Source organism: Cervus canadensis, chromosome 6, assembly GCF_019320065.1.
Source record: "Cervus canadensis isolate Bull #8, Minnesota chromosome 6, ASM1932006v1, whole genome shotgun sequence".
NCBI classification, from domain to species: Eukaryota; Metazoa; Chordata; class Mammalia; order Artiodactyla; family Cervidae; genus Cervus; species Cervus canadensis.
In genome coordinates, this window is record NC_057391.1 from 85,780,944 (window position 1) to 85,803,299 (window position 22,356).

The following is a 22,356-nucleotide window of genomic DNA, read 5'->3' on the forward strand; positions in this document are numbered from 1 at the left end:
TGGTATGACGAGGCCACAAGCCCAAGAATGCTGGCAGTCATTAGAAGCTCAAAGCGGCAAAGAGGGGCTTCCCCTCAGAACCTCTAAAGGGATGGCAGCCCTGATGACACCTGGATTTCAACCCAGTGATACTTATTGGTCCTCAGGAGCATTAGAGAATACATTTCTGTTAAGTTCCCGGGTTTGCAGTCATTTGCTACGGCAGCCACAGGAAAATAAGTCAGGGTTACCATAACCCGTGATGATTTTATCTATTTATTTTAGTCATGTTCTCCCTTTTTAGTCTGTAAGCACTATGAGAGCAGAATTACATCCTTCTCTATTGTTTTCCATCATATGACCAGTACTTTGCCATTAGTAGTTCAGTAAATGTATTTTGGGTGAATTGATTAATTTACCTTTCAATAAAGTGTTGCACTTTAACAGATCTTTCAAAGTTTTACATTCAACCATTTGTCTATAGGCTATGATCTCCAATATCAGTCAATGAAGTGGGAAACTTTTCTTCCTGTCTCAGCTCCACCCAACCCAAAGCCAATCCATCAGCCACTCTCCAGACCTAAATATGTATTTGAGTTGGCCAAAAGCTTTGTTCAGGTTTTTCTTTTCAGTTCAGTTCAGTCACGCAGTTGTGTCCGATATTTTACAACACCATGGACTGCAGAACGCCAGGCCTCCCTGTCCATCACCAACTCCTGCCCATTGAGTCAGTGATGCCATCCAACCATCTCATCCTGTCATCCCCTTCTCCTCCTGCCTTCCCAGGAGAAGAATCTTTCCCAGCATCAGGGTCTTTTCAAATGAGTCAGCTCTTTGCATCAGGTGGCCAAAGTATTGGAGTTTCAGCTTCAGCATCAGTCCTTCCAATGAATATTCAGGACTAATCTCCTTTGGGATGGACTGGTTGGATCTCCTTGCAGGCCAAGCAACTCTCAAGAGTCTTCTCCAACACCACAGTTCAAAAGCATCAATTCTTTGGCACTCAGTTTTCTTTATAGTCCAACTCTCACATCCATACATGACTACTGGAAAAGCCATAGCTTTGACTAGAAGGATCTTTGTTAGCAAAGTAATGTCTCTGCTTTTTAATATGCTGTCTAAGTTGGTCATAACTTTTCTTCCAAGGAGTAAGCGTCTTTTAATTTCATGGGTGCTGTCACCATCTGCAGTGATTTTGGAGCCCCAAAAAATAAAGTCAGTCACTGTTTCCACTCTTTCCTCATCTATTTGCCATGAAGTGATGGGACCAGATGCCATGATCTTAGTTTTCTGAATGTTGAGCTTTAAGTCAACTTTTTCACTCTCCTCTTTCACTTTTACCAAGAGGTTCTTTAGTTCTTCACTTTCTGTCATAATTGTGGTGTCATCTGCATATCTGAGGTTATTGATATTTCTCCCAGCAATCTTGATTCCAGCTTGTGCTTCATCCAGCCCAGTGTTTCTCATGATGTACTCTGCATATTTGTTTGTAACCAACCCAATATATCTTTCTCCAACATCATCCCACCTCCACTCTATTCCAAACTCCTAGCCTCCCTTCCTGAACTAAAAAAAAACCCTTCTTAACTGGTTTACCTACTTCACTTTTTTCCTCTTTCTAATCTGAATTAGAAATGACCTAATAAACAATTTATTATAATTTGTTTATTATAATAAATAATACATAATCCCATAACATTATGTTTAGTGTCCTTCAGTGACTTCTTTGACCAACATCATTAACACATTCTACAAAGATTTTATTGTTTGTCCACTCCTACTTCAGCATTTCAGCATAAAAGCAATTTTTTACCTTCGTACAGTAGCATGGCGACTCCTACTTTTGTACAATAGCCTGGAGGCTTCTTGAAGTCCTCCTTCCCACCACAAAGCCTTGGAAAATATTCTCCTCTCTCCACTTTCCTTGAGGTTATGTATTAAGTTTTGTGTCTCCCTCATATCCCAACCCCCAGTGTAATGGTTTTTAGAGGTGGGGCTCTAGGGAGATAATCAGGTTTAGATGAGGTCAAATGGGGTCTCTATAATAGTACAAGGGCCCTTATAAAAAGAGAAAGAGACCAGAGCTATCTCTCTCTCTTTGTCTACCATATGAAGACACACAGAAAGTAGCTACTTGCAAGCCAGGAAGAGGGTCCTCACCAGATACTAAGCTTGTTGACTTGATATTAGACTTTCCCACCTCTAGACTGGTAAGAAATAAATGTCTGTTACTTTACCATTCAGCCTATGGTTGGCTTAGGCTGACTAAGATATTCAGTTCCTCTTCATCCTCTTCCAGACTGTGTACTCTAAGAGGGCATGAGGGTAGAAATCATATATCTTACTAAAATTATTTCTGTAGTCACAGCATTTATCAAAGGGTCCAATTTAGCAGTAGATTCTTTCCAACAATTAAAAAATGTCGAATGAGTAAATGGTAACAAATAAAAATATTTTAATTTTTTGAAAGAAATGCTTTAATTTTTATGGTGACTTTAAATATTTCAAAGTGTTTTTACACATTATTGCACTTAATATTCCTAGGGAATCCTGTAACAAAGACAGAATAAGTAATCTAATTCTTTTCACTTTTGTCAGATGAAGAATCAGGCTCTTGGAGGTTTAAATGACTTAGTCAGGATGATATGGCTAGGAAGTTTTAAAAGGAGTAAGTATGCTATCCACAAGTGTAGAACACAACCTGCACTTTATATACAAGCATAAACTTACTGTCTTAAGTGTAGCGTGTCAAGCAGTGTGCTAAACACTGTAAGTGTATTAATTAATTTAATCCAGAAAATAACCCTATGAAGCATGTACCCCTGTATTCTCATTTTAAGGTTGAAGAAATTGATTTGTGGTTGCGTAACTTTAAAAAAAAACCCACTGTTAATGTTTGGGAGAAACGAGGTTTAAACTTAGGTCTGTGTCATTCCAATGCCCCAGATTCTTAGTGGCTCACCTGGGAGATTCTTTTTTAATACTGAGGCATTTTAGATATACAAAAAGCATAAAAAATTAGATAATGTGATCCATTAATTTACCACTCAGCGTAAGAAATAAAGCATCACAGATAAAAGTATGGTTTCCTAAGTCTCTTGTCATATTTTCTTCTCTCACTGGTAGAGTTAACTAGTTTTCATTAAGAGCAATTTCAGCATAAAGTTTACACCAAGAAGACCAATCAGTCTTTGGAAGGAGGAAGCTTTCTCTATTGTTCTAATCCATGCATGAGGAAAAAATGTACAAGGAAGAGTAGCTTGTGCAAGACCCTCCACCCCCCCACCCCTCTCTCATCCTCATTATATCAATGCAGCATTTAGGTGGAGAAAACAAATCATTGTCATTATAGTCAATTGGTCTTTTGTCAAGCCTGATCCAATACGCTTGGTCAATGAGGAGCTCCCTGTAAGCAGTGCTTTGGAAATTGCCTCATATTCTGGATACTTTGCAAGTCTCCTCTGACTAATGTAGCACTGGACCCTCCTGGGAATAGCAAAATGTTTCTGCTACATCTCCTTACTCCCACACAGGGCTAATTCAAACTTTGGTAAGATTTTAGATGTGGTAATTTTTAGAATACTTGGAAACCAGACCTTTGAGGGAGTTAAGCTTCTTCACCTGTCAACTGGTTATTGGAAAAAAATCCATTAGGTAGAAATACCACCCTATTTTTTTTTTTTAACCAACTAATGGAATCTTTGATACAAAGAGGACATGATTATAGAATCCATGGAATGCTCCTTGGGCATTGCCCTATTTAACTTGGAGAGAGTCTACTTGCAAAAAAAAAAAAAAAGAAGTGTGGCAGATCACTGTTTTCCATGACACAGATGTATAAAACATTTGGTCTCAAATTCTCTTTCAACAGCTGGTATTTTGAATCTGAGCTGTGGATTGTACTATTAGTTCAAAAAGCTTGTGATGCTGTGAAAGTGTCCATTGGCTATAATGTTTTCCTTAATTGTGCCTCCTTGCTAGTGCACCTTCTTCATGGGTTCTTCCATATTCTGAAAAATTGTACTAGTCCTAATAAATGAAGCAAAGATCTATTTAATTAACTGATTATTACATGTCCTCTATCAGATAACTGGAATATGGAATCACTCTGTAGTCAGTCTAGGTCTCTAAATAGTTGCATACTTGTAAAAACAAAGAGAAAACTGGGACATAAAAAAAGTAATAAGCAGTTTCTTTTAACTACAGGCTTGAACCGAACACTCTTTGGTTCTTCTTCAAGTAAATTTTTCCTTCTTTTTGCATAATATCATTAACTTTAAGATGAGGACTGGCTCAAAAGAAAAACAAACAAAGAAAAGAGAAAGAAAGGAAAGTTCCATCCATCCTCAGCAAATTAATACCCCTGAAGAAGAGTCCATTATGGATATTCCTCTAAGGAAAACTGAAAAAAAAAAATGCTTTTTAGTACATGTCTCTGGAAGGCCTTTTACAAAGTCCAAGGACAGACTGACCATGGAAATGGACATGAGACAAGTCATTCTGGAACAGTCAAATGAACCTTGCTAAATATCCCCAAATCAAATAATGAGCACGCTTGGTTCCAGGCAGCTGCAGGTGGAAATGTGCCTGACACTAGTCACCAGTGTTTGCTCTTGTCTGGGATGCTTTCACACTTAATTCTCCACCTCCTGCCTCCCTCCCATCTTCTCTGCCTTTTCTATTCCTTGCAGTCAAGAAAGATTCATAATGGAATGTTGACTCGGTGATCTCATTCCAAAGCCCTGTCTATTTAGACACAATAATTTGAAGAGGAAATAAAACTAGTCATATTGGAAAAGGAAAACTAATAAAAAGGTTTTAGTCAGTCACTTAAAAGGAAGAAACTGAATTCAATCTCTGTTTCATTCCCAAGCTGGTTTGTGCATGTAGGCCAAGCCTGGATAATAACACAAGCTCAACAAATCAGGATTCTGTTCTTGAGAAATTCAACATGTAGCTGAAAAGCCCTCATATTGGGGCCCTTCACTAATAGCTGATTTGCAGTCATTTCTGAAGTGGAAGGTAGCAGCTGTCTCACAGCTGGCTAACATCATGGACTGGGGATAGCACTAGCAAGTGACAAATAGCCTTTTGAATTTCAACTGTCAGGTTGATGAAGGAAGAAGAATGTACTTCACAAAAACTTCAAGGAGGAATCTGAGTAAATTTTGTATTCAATGGTCCCAATATTAACAAAAAGACTAATTAGCCATGGAAATTCAGTTATAGTTTTACCCCTTCTAGAAACTGGATTTGCTTCCTCAATACATGGAGGCCAAAAACCTAAAAACTCAGGAATGATAACTTTCAACCCAAGCATATTTTTAAATGAAAGTTGGCTTTTATATGTATTGGTATAAAATATTAAAAAGATATATATAGAGAACTAACATTTATTTAACACCCACTCTGGGTCAAGAATGATACCTGGAAATTCACACACATAACCCGGTTAAATTGCCACGACAGTCCTATGAGCTTCTGCAAAAAGAAATAAAAGTCCCTCAGCAGTGTCCCATTGTGGAGTGATACTCAGAAAGAACTAAGTTGCTTTCTAACAACACTTAATACTTAATGAGATTAACCTCAGTGATAAAACACAATAGAGAACAGATACATATTTATCACATTTACTCTAGACAGGGAAGAGCTTTTGAACTTTAAGCTGAATTCTGACAACTCTCCTAGTGGGTGAGATACTTGGTCCTGGAGGACAAGTCTTGGGGGACAAAATAATTCTCCATAAACAGTGGAAAGAAAGAGGTTATTTCAGTGGGAAAACTGTAAGAAGTAAGAAGGCAGCTCATTTAATAGGATCCAAAGAGACTTGATTTGGAATTAAACTAATAGATAATTCTAAAACTCCCAAAGCCATTTGCTCTCTGATCTTCAAATGTAGATAAAAGATAGAACTATTTACTTTGTGATACACTGGGATTCCTATAATGATAACCAAAGTGTGGTTCTTTGTTTCCAATTACTTGCTATATAACTATTTATGGTTTATATGGGGCATAGGTAGAACAATTGCAATCTGAGAGGAAAATCACAGAGTCCTCTTAATTAACTTAGCAATTTTGTTTAAAACTTTTTAAACAGCTTAAAATAAGTAACTTTTAACCATCCCAGTAAGTTTTTCTAAAGAAGTTTTCTAATCAAATCATTCAGTAATTTTAATATTTAAAAGATAAGAAATCTGGGACTCAGAACAATGAAGTGACTGTCACATTTTCCATGGCTTCTCAGAATTAGGGTTTTCTTTCCTGGTTGCATTGTATCCAATGTGGTTTTTCCTATACCACTGGGTCTCACTGTGCCAAACTATTTCTCAGCTCACTTCAGAGCCATAATGAGTTAGTTAAAACTATGGGTTAATGTATTTATTTACCTATAATTTTAAGGGGGTGAGTAGTTGTATCAGTAACTGTAACTGTCCAGTTCAACCCAGATGGTCAACCTTACAGCCTTAGGTAGACCAAGCTTCCAAGAATTTTCTCATGGCATTAGGAACATGTCAGTGTGTAAAGTTATTTGTCAGAGAACAGCATGAACTCACAGTCAGCCTGTTTGGTAAGGTTTGTGTGACTAAATCTGATAATGGTGTCAGTGTTTTGGCAGCATGACCACAAAAATTACAGGTCAAATCCAGCCACTTATGATCCTATCTGGAGTTCCCTGATGAGAGAGGACATGCTGTATTGCCAGGCCCATATGAGATTAAGGTAATCATTTTAATAGTAAAAGACCAAAGACATTGGGAAATATTTATTAGCAACTAGTAAGCAATTCCTACCTTGAATTTTGGCTTGAGTCCTGTAGTATCATTAAAGTATACCTGAATTACATGAGTTGGATATTGTGACATAATGAGAAGAGTAATGTGTCCTGCATATTGTGCTGAGACCACTACCCAAAATATGGAAGGATATACATTTACAGATAGAGAATTCTGATAGATTTGAAGAAAACATTTGGAACTCCACTGAGACTCTTTATAAAACCCTTGAAACTTTTCACTGACTCATGGTTTGCGGATTAAAAACCAGGCAACCTTGTTTAAAAAGCTGATGCCTTCTGAATGAATTCAATAGATTGTTGATGAATTATCTTGTTGAATGATTGTTTATCTTGGAAAATTATCTCAATGATCAGCAGGCATTGATACCATTGGGCCTAATATCTAACTAAGGTAACTATCATCTTTGGAAGAGATGAATAGATTTCATTACAGTAGTTTCTTTCAAGTTTCTTGGAAAGGATCTAAGGTGAGATGCTGGAAGATTGGTAATCTACCTAAAAGATCAGCTTGAGCCTCTCTTAATCATCACAAGAGTAAAGCTATTAGGAAAGAAAATGAACGAGTGCATTGAATGGCAATCTCACTGTTGTCTTAAAGAGGAGCTGACATTGCCCATTTGACTTCCTACTTCATGTTCTGCCCTTCATCTTATGCACTGGTCTCCTCCAAGTCTGCTCTATATACTCACTGCTCCTCAAATATCCCTAGAATTTCACTTTTTCCATAACGTCTAAGTGTGATGTTCTGGCTAGGTAATCTTCTTGTCTAGAGTCTAGGAGTAAGTGGTCATTTTGATTCTCTTTGTATAATGACTTTGTTAAACATTTTAAAATATGTAATTTTATATATCTTAGTTATAGTTTATTAAATACATGTTAGCAAAAATTTTATTAAAATATTAAGAATATTTCTAAAATATAAATAGGATAATGATTTCCTTCTTTAAAGTACAGAGTTTCCCATGTTTTCCTGCACTGAGGTGAGAAGAATTCTCAAAAAGCAAAATAAATGTCACTGTGATTATAATCTATCTGGCATTTAGGAAACAAGATGGACTCTTGAAGTTCTTTAAGACATCTGTGTCTATTGGCCAATTAATTAACTATGTTTTTCATGGAACAATCAGCTATCAAAGTCATCGTGAATCAATGATTTAGCATGTGACTTCTGAAGCCAGATTGCCTGGATTTGAAACCTGCCTCCTTCACTTTACAGGCACCTGGTCTTAAGCAAGTAAACCAACTTCTCTGTCTGCTGCTGCTAAGTCCCTTCAGTCATGTCCAACTCTGTGCCACTCCATAGACGGCAGCCCACCAGGCTCCCCTGTCCCTGGGATTCTCTAGGCAAGAACACTGGAGTGGGTTGCCATTTCCTTCTCCAATGCATGAAAGTGAAAAGTGAAAGTGAAGTCATTCAGTCCTGCCTGACTCATAGTGACCCCACGGACTGCAGCCTACCAGGCTCCTCCGTCCATGGGATTTTCTAGGCAAGAGTACTGGAGTGGGGTGCCATTGCTTTCTCTGCATCTCTGTCTAGCCTTCCTCATCTCACAAAATGAGAACAATAGCAAGGTTCGCTTCACTGGATTATTATAAATTAGATTAATACAAATGCTTATGTTATATATATTATGTTGATACAAGTGAAGTGTTTAGAACAATCTTTGGCACAAAGTAAGAACTCAATAAGCAAGCTGTTATTATACTCTTGGAACTAGTTCACTTTCACTCACTCAGATCAGCACTTTTTACTTCCTGCTTAACTCTTCTTCCTGCTAGATTCCTCTTCTGATTGACCCATGCCAATACCTCACCCTGACTCACAGTACTACAGAAACTCCTTAGTAACACAGAAACTTCTTAAAGACCACATCCTTTACTTCTTGAAATTTCCCACATAATCTAGCATTATATTCAGCCTAGGATGGGTAAAAACTTAAGTATTTATTGGCACCAATTGCCCTAGTCATCCCCTGACAATAAATGGTCCGTCAGGCACAGTTTCCTCTCCGGTTCCTTGGTGAGATGACCCAGTGCCATCTTGAGAATTATTAGAGAGATGTTATAAGCAGCATGACTCCAATTAAGGCTTTAAATCTTATAGGGTGTGATCTGCAATATATTCATGACTTGTTCTCAGTGAGTTATTGAGCAAAAGGACAAAAGCCAAGAACACATGTGAAGCTAGATGCCAGTTAATAGACTCTGATATTCAGACTATGAACTAGATCAAATTGTTCTTTTGAAAAGAATAACCACATTATTAATAAGAGGTAGGCTGGAGAGAAATCAAATTACAAGTCACTGACATGTAGCCAAGAATCCAGTCTACCAAGATATTATTTTCTATTAATACATTACCTACTTACCTGTGTGAGCTGAGAAAACAGCCAAAAGTAAACATGTAGACAATTCAATCAGTGCTGGAAAAATGAATTAGAAGTGTTGCTCAACTAAAGTCATGCCACTTTACCACTTTCTACTTCATTTATTTTTTTCTTCCTCATCTATATAGAAACAGGGGAAAGTTAAACTACTAGATAATATATGAGGATTTTTCTTCCAGCTTAAGCTTTCCATGATTTCAACTTTGACCAGGCAACCAGAAGCATATTCTATAGGATCTGACATGGTCCATGACTGTAGGAAACTAAAGTAGGATCAAAGGAAGTGAAAACGAGTCTTGCAGAAGAAGTTGAAGCCGCTCTTTTAGTACAGACCTAGTAAATGACTTTGTAACACTTTTAAAAACAAAAGCAAAAGAGGAGAATCATCTTACTGGTTAACCTTCTCTCTCTAAAAGTTCTAAGCCAGGCATCTTTAGATTGGGTGGGGTTGACAAATAAATATGAGAAGTATATACATATTTTAATTTAAAAATGATATTTTTGGAAGTATCTATCTAAATCAATATTTTATAAATCCAGTAGTTGAAACGTGTTAGAAAAATCTGATACTTAAAGCAGCTCTAGGACTTCCTTGGTGGTACAGCGCATAAGAATCCACCTGCCAATTCAGGGGACAGAGGTTCCCTCCACGGTCCGGGAAGATTTAACAGGCCATGGAGCAACTAAAGCCACAATTATTGGAGCCCATGTGCCCTCGGACCCATGAACCACAACTACTGCACCAGGCACTGCAGCTCCTGAATCCCACCCACTCTAGAGCTTGTGCTCCACCAAAGAAGCCACTGCGATGGAAAGTCTGTGCACTGGAACAGGCTGCAAGAGCAGCCCGTTAGCCACAGCTAGAGCAAGCCCCGTGCAACCATAAAGACCCAGCCCAACCAAAACTAAGTAAATACACTAAAGCAATCTATAATGATTCTTCCTGCATACCACAAGATTGACAACTCTTATAGATGATTGAAAATTTTCACTTCTTTCATTAAGTAGAGTGCATCTCTACCTTAAAAAGTAGTGCCACAAATTGCTGGCATTCCAAGTTTGGGAAGCCTAGTAACTGAAGATAGTAAATATAGAATCCATTTGGGAAAATAAGAAAGTAGTGCCACAATGTCAAGGTTTCTTACCAGGTTTATTCTTGCCTTTGTTTTGTGAGGATTAAGCAAGTTAACATATAGTAAAGCCCTTCAGAAGGAGCCTGAAGCACAAAACACTCAGGAAATGTCAGCTATTGTTATTCTTGTTGCTTTTTTTTATGGCAGTATGTCCATAAATTTCCAACTATTCCCTAGTGAGGTGGGTTAGAGAAATCTCTTTCTTATTACTCCTTTTCTGTGAACCTTCCCTCACTACCAAATTCTCCCTGAAGCAAGTAAAAGCTCTAACTGGAAAAACAGGATTCAAGTAAATTCTTCAGAGGATTTCACAATCAGATTTTGCTCAGGTAATGCATAATTCATCATACTGAGTTCATATTTTTGCTAAGACAGAAAGGCGGCTATTAGCTTTAGTGATATTGACTTAAGCTGTAAAATCACACTTTTAATTCTATGTAGCCTTTTCTTGTCAAGTTTAATTGCTTATTTATCTGCTTTATCACCTATAAAATTGTTCTACTTATTGAACAATTGTTCTATTTCTTTTAAATTTCACAAGTGTTTTTGAAAATCTTAAAACTTAAACCCATGCTTCCAATTTTGATAAATGCTACCAATTTTTCTTTTTAACATGGTACCAATTCTGATATAAAATACAGAAAGAGGCAGTATAGAAATAAAAGATGGGTTTGGGAATCAAAATTTAGTCCTTTCATTAATCATAATGCTTTAGGCACATTACTTATTCTCTTCCAGCTTCAATTTCCTCATTTTTAATATAGGGACAATGATAGTTCAGAGTTCATAGAGTTATTGTGGGGAGTTAAATAATTTAAAATGAATGTCAAGGACCTTGTATGTGGTAAATTTTCAATGCTTATAATTTTATAGAAAGAACTGAGCTGGGTAGCATCCCAGAGGTCTTTAGAGTAGCCTTTAAAGAAAATTATCAGCCTCAGCAACTACGCTTCCAATAAAAGAATAAATGGAGATATATACACTGTTCTTTAAATATGGATATTTACTTGGGTCTTGTCCATTTACACTCAATTTGATCTAAGTGCACATATATACACAGAGACACACATTCAGGTAGCAGTGTATCTACATGTGCATTTATGTAGACAACACGTATATTATTGGTCTGTAACTTTCTCTGAACACATTTGAGCATACATTAATGAGTCTCTTCTGAATTCAGAATTGGCCCAGTATGTCCTCATTAAAACTCAAATTTTCTATGATCTAATGTTTTCCTACAACTTTTAAAATATTTATAATGTATATTCTTGATCCATTATCTCTTTGGTTTCTAACACTTTACATTTAAATCTGTCCTCCATCAAAACTTTGGAAAGAGCATCCTCTTTCCATAATTGTCTCCAATCCACCTGTTTCCAAATACATTAATCATATTTCTAGGTCACTTCCAAGCCCTGTTGTGTCTATTGGACAACACCAAAACTGCTCTTGCTAACAGTAAAAAAACCACTCAAGAATAGAAGAGCATTCAGTTGATTTCCATATTGGTAAACTGATTTTTATCAATGGTACAGAGTTAGTAACCTAGTCATATTTAGCAGATATATAATAATAATAATAAAGATGATGTTGCTGACATCATCATAACATAGGGGCTTTGAATTATTTTCTAGTGTCATCACAGAGTATGCAAACTATGCGTGTCCTCCTTATTAAATAGATTCTGCCCACTCTGCACGCCTGCCACCCCTGCTCCACTTCTTTCGTGACCAAATGCACCGATGACAGGGGTAACGGGATAACTAGGGCTAAGAGTACAACACATGTCCTCCAATAGATAAAACCTCACTGACTCATACTGACCTCATGATCCCGCTTTTGTCAGGAGCTTATACCCATTAATGAAGCTAACTGGCCTACATGCAATTGATATTAATTAGGTTATTGAATAAATTGAATTAACACTAATATGGTTTCTATGCCCTTATGGTCTCAGGAAAAGCCCTGACTGTCAAATGAAGTTGTATCATGCACATCCTTCTCTATAACGAACATTGCATACGGGGACTTACACAGATGGTCTGACTCTTCTGGGTTCATTTTTGTCACTAATTGGTGTTTGTCACTAATTGGTGCTTTTTTACATTGCGTGTGCCCGTTAGCTGTTATTGTATTTAGAGTTATTTGAAGCTTAAATCTCATTGTTTTTTCTTTCCTATTTCCCTCATCATTTGTGAACATGCTATTTTATATGGCATTATATTTATGGTTTTCTGTGATATTGGTTGTCTGGTATTATTATCTTGCCTCTACCTCTCTTTTAAAGATATATCTTCTGTTTTCCCTATAAATTTACTTTCCACTGCTTTCTGAATTTTCATTTAAGGCAGATGCTCTTAGAGTGGAATTAAGACAAAAGACAGGAAGATATACACTCACCTTAACTCATCAAGAAAAAAATTCATGCAGTCTAAGATCTGTTTTGGGGAGATTTTAATTTCAACTCAGGAATCCATAGATAAAATTAAGGGATTTAAGATCAGCATAGAGTCTTTGTATTAAATAAATAAAAATAATAATAATGAATTTATATTAATATAATATAAAATAATTAAAATAGTGCAAGTCTTAGAGTAAATGATAATAATAGAGTAATATTATAAACCTACAATAATATACCCTAATAATGTATATTATATGTAATTGTATATTTCTAATATATGTCAATATTAATTCATATAATTGAAATTGCTATGATACTAATATATGGTCTTATTTATATTAAATAACATTATTTTAATGTTATTAATTGACATATGATTAATTCCAAACACAGCATCTTTTATGCCATTTTTAGTTTCATTGTGACATTTGGCAAATCTGACGCAGGCATCAGCAGATATCCCATTTATCTCTTCATTCATCTATTTACCCATTCATTCAATTAACAGGCATTGAATCCTCTTCTCTGTGCTCCGTACTTTGCTAAGAACCGAGGACACAACTTAGAGACAAGACTGAGAGGCACCCTGATGCCCTTAGGTAACTGGCATTCTCACGTGGTGAGAGCAATGTAGGGTAACATTCCTTCTACCTGCCTGCCACCATTTCTAGTTCTCCTCTCCTTCCAAACCTGAGAGCTGATGGCACTTTTTAACCCCTTCCTATTAGGTCTGGCCTTGTACTTTTGCATTGGTCAAAGGGCAGGGGGCACTGTCACTTCTACGTGGATGTATTTAAGAGCTAATGTGCCAACTCAATTCTGTACTTTCTGTATTCGGTTCTACCAAGGATACTGCAGAAGTGCTGAAACGCCACATCCTGTGAATAAAAAGCATCTGTCCATCTAGGCCCATGAATGACTACAATGTGCAGAACTCCCCCGTTGAGCCACTTTGAGCATGAAGTACAAATACGAAACTGACCTTTGTCAATTTTAAGCCATTGAGATCTGGAAGGTATCAGTTACGGCAGCAGAGGTCAGATCAAGATATATGTTTCTGAAGAAGCCGAGAGATGTTTAAGTTGACGCTGAGGCTAAAGAAAGGCTCCAAACAGAGCAAAGAGAAAGAGTTTAAACATAAACTGAAATTTTAAGTATAAACTGAAGAAACAGCGGGCGCAAAGGACCTGAGGAGGTAAAGAGCCCAGAATATTCAAGGAACTGAAAAATTCCAGCTCGAACAGGGTCTAAAAGCAGAAGACAGTGGCACAGGGGTTGTGGGGCCATTCCTATGTCTTCTGGCTTTTGCAAAAGGTGAAGAAGAGAACATCTACCCAGTAGTCAGCATCTGTGTCCAGGATTGACCCAGGATATTACTGCTTTTCCCATTCACTTTTCCTGATTTTCCTGTTCACTGAGAAGGCACAGACAAAGTGTTTAGGAGAAAAGTAGAGACAGATGACGTAGAGAAATAATTTCCTCAATAGAAGATCACCATTCTTTGAGCCCATAATATGCAGGGTATCCTGATGGGCGTGGATGCAGTCAGTAGGGAGAGAGTCAAGCTTCGAGGGCTCTGAAGCATACCCAGCTTTCCAGGAGCTTTCCAGGCCTCTGCAGGGCCTGAAGAGTACAGATTGCAGAAGTTCCACCTTTATTAGCTCCAGAGCCCACTCATTTTATTGTATTTATTTTTAAATTAATTTTTGTTGGAGTATAGTTGGTTTACCATGCAGTGTTAGTTTCTTCTGTATAGCAAAGTGAACCAGTCACCTCTAGACATAAATCCACTCGCTTTTCGATTCCTGCCTCGTATAGGTCATTACAGAGTATTGAGTAGAGTTGCTAGTGCTATACACTAGGTTCTTAATAGTTATCTACAGTAGGGTGTATCTGTCAATCCCAGTCTCCCAGTTTATCCTGCCCCTTTCCTCCTTGGTAACCGTGCATCTGTGTCTCTGTTTCTGTTTTGTAAATAGGTTTATTTATACCATTTTTTTTTTTTTTTAGATTTCACATATAAGCAACATCATATAACATTTGTCTTTCTCTGTATGATTTGCTTCACTCAGTAAGACACTCTCCAGGGCCATCCATATTGCTGCAAATGACAGCCCACTAATTTTTATGTGTTTTTCTGATTTTAAACCCGTGGGAGCTCCTCAGTGTCTACTAAAGCATTCTTCAAATTTTCAAAAACTCCCATGTCTTCTGAGATACATAAAAGTCTCATGACTTTCTACTTCCTATTATTACGATTATGACAAACCCATTGTCCTTTCCTCATCATTAGTTAACCCCATAAAGCACCAAATCACTTAGTCAGTTACAGTTCAGGCTTTTGGGCGTGAAGTTCAAGTCCTTTCCCAGACAGACCCCAGTCTGCATTGGCAGACCTATCACCTTCACACCCACCAGGCAACAGAGCCTGCCCTTTGGCCAAACTGCACGGCTTACTGTGTGCCTTTAACTCAGGCCAACTAATATTTTAAGCTGTAACACTCTTTGTGCTCTTTCTTTAAGATTCAGCTAAAATGCCTCCCACTGTTATTATCTCTAAGTTTCCCAGACATATCTATTCAATTAATCAAGTTTTTTCTATGTTCCTTAATATTCTATTACAGCACACAATAAATCATAGCTTTGTTATTTGTGTCTCTCTTCACCATTGAAATATAAATTCCCATACAGAAAATGGGTTCTTGCTGGGGACTCACCAAAAGTTGCAATTGAAAGCCTTGAAGGAAGGGAGGAAAGCATCAAAAAGGTCGACGACAGCTCTGAAGTTGAGAAGTGTGCATTTTTAAATTCCTTTACTAAAAGTTGGCTTTTGCCTACTTATATTTTTTTTCTTCCAGTTTCAAAGGTGATGCATGTTATATGTAGAATTTTTAATATAAATAGTTTAAAGGAAGAAAATCACTTGTGGTCCCCTTAATATTTCTCATTGACACTTTTTTCCCCCTTTGGGCTTTTAAATTTCCTACATGCATTGAAAATTCTTTTCTGTGTAAGATGTGAATTTTTTGTTACTTTTGGATAACTGCATTCATTTAAAAAACAAAACAAAAATTGCAAAACATATCCTACATCTTTATATGATTTGCCTATAAATTGTGACTGTACCTGCTGGTAAGCAAATATATAAAAAATATGAAAATGTTATGTTCACTCTAAAAGTACATGAATTTAGATAGCCTAAATAGAATATGAACTTATGATGTATTATATTATTTTTAGTCATTGTTTTATAAATAACTATGAAATGTTAGCATTATATTTTATAGTCAAATGGAAGACAAAACTCAACAATATCAGCTGAAAAATATTTTTTAAAGGAAAGGTAATTTTTACTTTTTAAAGCTAATTTCTAAAGTAATATATGCTAATGCTAAAATTCAATTAGTCAGAAAGATAGAAAATGAATTGGATTATCCAAGATGTATATAATATAAACTGCTTCTTGGGCATCCTTCTAGAAATTTCTATTCATTTAGAAGTCTTTAAATCAAACAATGCTGCTGCTGCTAAGTCGCTCCAGTCGTGTCCGACTCTGTGCGACCCCATAGACAGGAGCCCACCAGGCTCCGCCGTCCCTGGGATTCTCCAGGCAAGAACACTGGAGTTGTCATTTCCTTCTCCAGTGCATGAAAGTGAAAAATGAAAGTGAAGCGCTCAGGCGTGTCCGACTCTTAGCGACCCCATGGACTGCAGCCCACCAGGCTCCTCTGTCCATGGGAGTTTCCAGGCAATAGTACTGGAGTGGGTTGCCATTGCCTTCTCCGCAAACAACTCTATATCCTTATAAATCATCTGCAATTTATTTTCTTCAGGTAACAGAGTATTTTATTTTAACCATAGCTACGCATTAGTATATGTATATATATGTTGCTGCTGCTGCTGGGGCATCACTTCAGTCGTGTCCGACTCTGTGCGACCCCATAGACGGCAGCCCACCAGGCTCCCCCGTCCCTGCGATTCTCCAGGCAAGAACACTGGAGTGGGTTGCCACTTCCTTCTCCAATGCATGAAAGTGAAAAGTGAAAGTGAAGTCGTTTAGTCGTGTCTGACTTGTAGCGACCCCATGGACTGCAGCCCACCAGGCTCCTCCGTCCATGGGATTTTCCAGGCAATAGTACTGGAGTGGGGTGCCATTGCCTTCTCCTATATATATGTTAAGTATATATATATATATGTATATATATATAGGAGGATGGATAAATAGATTTACATAGATAGATAGATGATAGATATCTCAGTCTTCTTTCTGTGGCATGCCTGGACTGAAATACACTCAACCTAACATATAGATTGTTGCCAAGATTTTTATAGATAGATATACATAGATATATGTATAGATATGTATATGCATGAATGTATATCTATCCATATATGTATATCTATATATATATCTATCTCTGTTTATCTATCCAAAATTTTTATATTTTCACTATATAAATTATTTGATTGTTTTGATTGTAATTTGTCTTAAATCCAAGCTAAAAATTCTTTATTTCAAAGAATAATTTTATTATAGTGATTGTTAACAGGTAAGTTGCATCTTAAAACTAATATGTCATACATAGTTTTTAAAATTTCTTTGGTTTCTTCCTATTGCTATTTAGAGCCTTATCTACTTTATGTTACAATAATTTTCTTAGTGATTATAATTTAATGATATTTATAATATTCCTAAGGGCTTCCCTGGTGGCTCAGATGATAAAGAATCTGTCTGCAATGCAGAAGTCCTGGGTTCGATCCCTGGGTCAGGAAGATCCCCTGGAGAAGGGAATGGCAAACCACTCTGGTATTCTTGCCTGGAAAATTCAATGGACAAAGGAGCCTGATGGGCTACAATCCACGGTGTCACAAAGAGTTGGACACAACTGGGCGAATTTGACTCACTGACTCATGATATTCCTAGTGTTTATATTTAGAGTCTAATGATATTTATAATTTTCATTAATGATTATATTTATAATTTAATATGATATTTATATTTCATTTTTCAACATTAGGCAGTATTAATGTTATATAATAGTTCCAGTTATGAAACATAACATTTCTCCACTAAAATTTTCTTCAACCTCTCCTTTCCTATCATGTCAGAAATTTATATACCATATTTTAATTTTACATTGTCAAGGTTTTTAATGTTTGCATTCAGTTAGTTATCATAATCCCACTGTTCTTCAAGTTAAGGCCCATATTTAAATTGAATCTCTATTTCTTGACTATTCTTACAAGATATATCTTCTCTTATTCTTTAGTTGATTCATCTGTTAGGATGAATTTTAGAATTCATCTCTTAGGAGGCTGAATTTTACCATAAGGGAAGTTTTTCTCTCTCTCTTTTGATTTTTGTTGTTCGTTTTCTTTTGTAATCCAGGAAAGGCTTATGAGTCCTTGCATGCTCCTCATTCTGTGACATTTATACAAAACCAACATCTTGGCTAGGTATGCAATTATTCCATTATATGTGTGTGTGTGTGTGTGTGTGTATGATATTTTGTTTCAGAATTCTATGATGACAATGAGAAAACTCTGAGACTATATCACACTTGAAATTAAACTCCTCTTTCTGTTTCCATGTTGATCTTCCACTCCTACACCCTGGAAATTCTTGTCTTCCTTTATCTGTGGAATTTTTTCTGTTTTATCTTTGAATATATATTCCATTTCTATGTTTTATACCTCAGATATACTAGCTATGTAATACTTTGATCTCCTATAGCTTCCATACCATCAACTCTCTAATTATATTTTCCTTTGTGACATCCTCAGGTCTAAATATCATGTCACCAACATGATATTTCTCAGTTTTAAAATGCTATTAGTACTATACAAATCTATTTTTTTGCTGCTGGTTTTAATGTCATTACTATTTATGCCATAGTGTATTTTTTTTCTTAGCCTTCTTCTTGAGCTTTGTCAGTGTCCCTTCCATCTCCTAATATCGTTTTGTTACCTCTTTTAATTGCTTTGATCTCATTTTTTTCCAAAGTATTTTTTTTTGTCTCTCTAATTCTTTAAGGTTATAAAATGTATTTGGTAGAATTTTCTTCTATTTCCTAGGAAGTTTATGTTTTCCTAAAATGTACTTTCATTTGCTCTTTAATATAAGTCATGTATCTTTTCATCTTTTTGTTTCCGTAGTGTTTGTGCCAAGGTCCTCTTTTGGATCCCTTCTGCTTATCACTCAGAATAGTATGGGGAATGGACGGGTGGTTGACCTGTGTCAACTTCTTTGTCATTTCTGCACTTTTCCCACCAGGTTTGCTCATCTTCTGTCCTGGGTAGATCTTTCTGCAGCAGATCACTCAGGTTAGTCTGTCACTTGCAAGGGAGCACCTCATCACATAGGCGTGTCACCTGAGGATTTGGTGTTTCTCTTGATCGGCAGTACATGCCCAACAGTCATGTTCTTCATTTTTCTTATGATCCTTCAGACACTTACTTCTTATTGTTTCAAAAAAAAAAATCATTACATGGATCTATCAGGACCCTTACCTACTTTGAGAAGAATCTGTACTCTGCTTCAGGCTCAGAGAGATGAAAACCAGCTTTCAATTTCTTCCTTCTATTTGATCCAAGCCCTACTATATGGTGGCTCAGATGGTAAAGCGTCTGCCTACAATGCAGGAGACCTGGGTTCAATCCCTGGGTCAGGAAGATCCCCTGGAGAAGGAAATGGCAACCACTCCAGTACGCTTGCCTGGAGAATCCCATGGATGGGGGAACCTGGTAGGCTACAGTCTATGGGGTCACAAAGAGTTGGACACGACTGAGCGACTTCACTTTCTTTCTTTCTTTCCTACTATATTTAATGGATGATTATAATTCATAGACCATAGTTTGGAATTTTAGTCATATTTAAGCTTTAATGCAAATATGAGTTTATATTTCCAAATTTAAGCTTTTGTGTTCATTAGGTTTCTGGCATGTGGCAGCAGTAAGAAGTAGAATAAATATGTCTACTCTGGCATATTTTGTAGGAAATCCTCTTTCTTTTTTAAACTGTTTGATAACAGTCTGTTTTAGGGAATTTATTCTTGCACATGTCAATCACAAAGTTTTTACTGAATTAATTTTAAAAAATGAATGGCATAAGTTACATTGATGTCTACTATCTATATTATATTTCTATATTCCAGGTTTTGAGGATGTTCTAAATGTTCCCAATATTCTTAAAAAATAAATTTCTTCTGGGGATAAAAGTAATGCTGAAATTTTAGAAAGATGCCTATATTCTAAATAAGAGGATTTAAACCTTCTATAATTTCACTACCTTATAACCATTATACTTTAATTCATTTTAAGGTGAATATTTTCTCACATTGCAAATTTTCTGAAATGGCTTTTGCCTTACAATTGGTGGCATCTTATAATTTAATTAGGAGTCTATTTTGTATGTTACAAGTATGTAAGCTTCCCAGGTGGTGCTAGTGGTAAAGAACACACCTGCCAATGCAGGAGACATAAGAGATGTGGTTTCCATCCCTGGGTCAGGAAGATCCCCTGGAGGAGGGCAAGGCAACCCACTTCAGTTCCTGTCTGGGAAATCCCATGGACAGAGAAGCCTGGTGGGCTGCAGTCCATGGGGTCACAGAGAGATGGGTGCAAATGAAACAACTTAGCCTGCACTCATGGTGTGTGAAAAAGTGCTGAATCATATTGCTGATGCCATCTTAGATTTGATGAAATTTATTTTCTTCCAGTTATACGTACTGTTTTAAATCAAAGTTGGAATCATATTTATGTAATTTTTTGGCCAACTGTAAATGAAATGCAACAATTTGAGCTCCTTGTAGCATCAAATAAAGCAGCATTGCAATATAATAATCCCTTTAAAAACATCATGCAATTTTATAACTGGGTGATCTAAACACCTACATGATTTAAAATAAAGAGAAGAATGACATCTGCTCCAAAATCCAAAAGTAACTTAATTCTCTAAGTCTCAGCTTTTTACTTATGTATAAAATGAGCCTACTAATAATACATACCACCTAGGGAAGCCAATGCTTCTTCAGTGACGTGTTTACTTCAATGGGGCACAGGTTAAATACTCAAAAAATGTGAATCATCTGCATTATGGTTACTAGGGTCATTAGTGATGATCTTTCAGGGAATGGCACTTTTGCATTTACCTCCAAAGACCAGTGGCTGATTCCATTCTATTAACTAGACCTGCTTACTTCATGCCAGACACCAGCTAGGCACTGGGAATACAAAGAATCACAGCTCTCACACAGGCTCCCCTATGGACCAGTTTACTTTCAGGGTCTCATTCATTTCTTTTGGTTGAAAAGATCAATTTCCTCTGAGCATTCACTGCTTCCCACTGACCACAGGCCACATCTCTTTCCTGCAGGTTATACTCACATGTAACACTTGCCATTCTCCCCACACACCCTTTGCACCCTATGCCTGCAACTCTCTTCCAGCTACCCCTTCATCTGTAGCATTCTTCCCCTCTCCTCTCTCCAGAGGCCCAAATTTCTCCTAACCGAACAAATATTTAGAATTAAGAAAGAGGTTCCTTATCATTTGGTTTCTGTTCAAACAGAAGAAAAGGAACAAGAACTAGAAAACAAACTAGTCCACCCAGTGCATTGGGCAACGCCATTCACACTGAACTCTGCTTGCATCCTTCAGTAATCCGGCCCCTCTGACGTCATTGCTCCTTCCTCCACAATCCCCAGAGCATTATTTGCAATATTTCTTATCATATTCTGCATCATAATATTTGTGTGCCTGTCTTATTTGGCCTAGATTGTGATGCCCTTAAGGGTAGAAATGTTATTTGTCCTTGTCACCAAAGCATTTGGCACACAGCACATGCTTAAGTAAGTGGTTTTTGAATTGAATTACTTCAGCCATGTTACTCTTAAGACCATTGTCAGGATTACTAATCACCTGAAATAAATCATTCCATCCACTTCTGTGAAAAACAATCAACATCTGACATTATCATATATGTGTGTGTGGGTGTGTGTGTATATATGTATATGTATATGTATATATGTATGTGTGTATATATATATGTATATGCATATATAACTCCATCCACTTACCTGAAAAAAGATCAACATTTGATATTTTCATATATGTATGTGTACATATATATATATGAAAAATATGTTTTCCAAGCCTTTCCACAAAAACAGTCATCTCTTTGTGCTCATTTCCAGGTATCAACTTCAGAGGCAAACCTTGGCAACTCCTTAACTATTCTTTTCTTCTTATTTACAAAGCATGTACACGGGGCTCTTTTCTACCTTCCCTATGTTCTTAAGTGGAAGGTAAGCATTGATTTTTTTACATATCTTGCCTTTCCTCACATATATTTTGCCCCTCTCCAAAATCCTAATATAGTTCAACTGAATTTCTCCTTGGCTTCTCAACCCTCTTGTTCCCATCAGGACTGTCATTCTTGACAGTGTCACAGTTGCCATCCGGGGGAATTTCCCTGATTATTATGCTGACTCTTCCTTTTAGCTCTCTCCTGTGTTGGTTTTCATGTTTCCAGGATCTCGACTATTTGCGTTTTGGGTTTGTTCTTTACCTCGGTGCATTGTATCTTCAGCAGTTTTCCAAGAAATTCCTTAGAATACTTACTTTGGGGTGACAGGAATGATTAGAAGTTTGA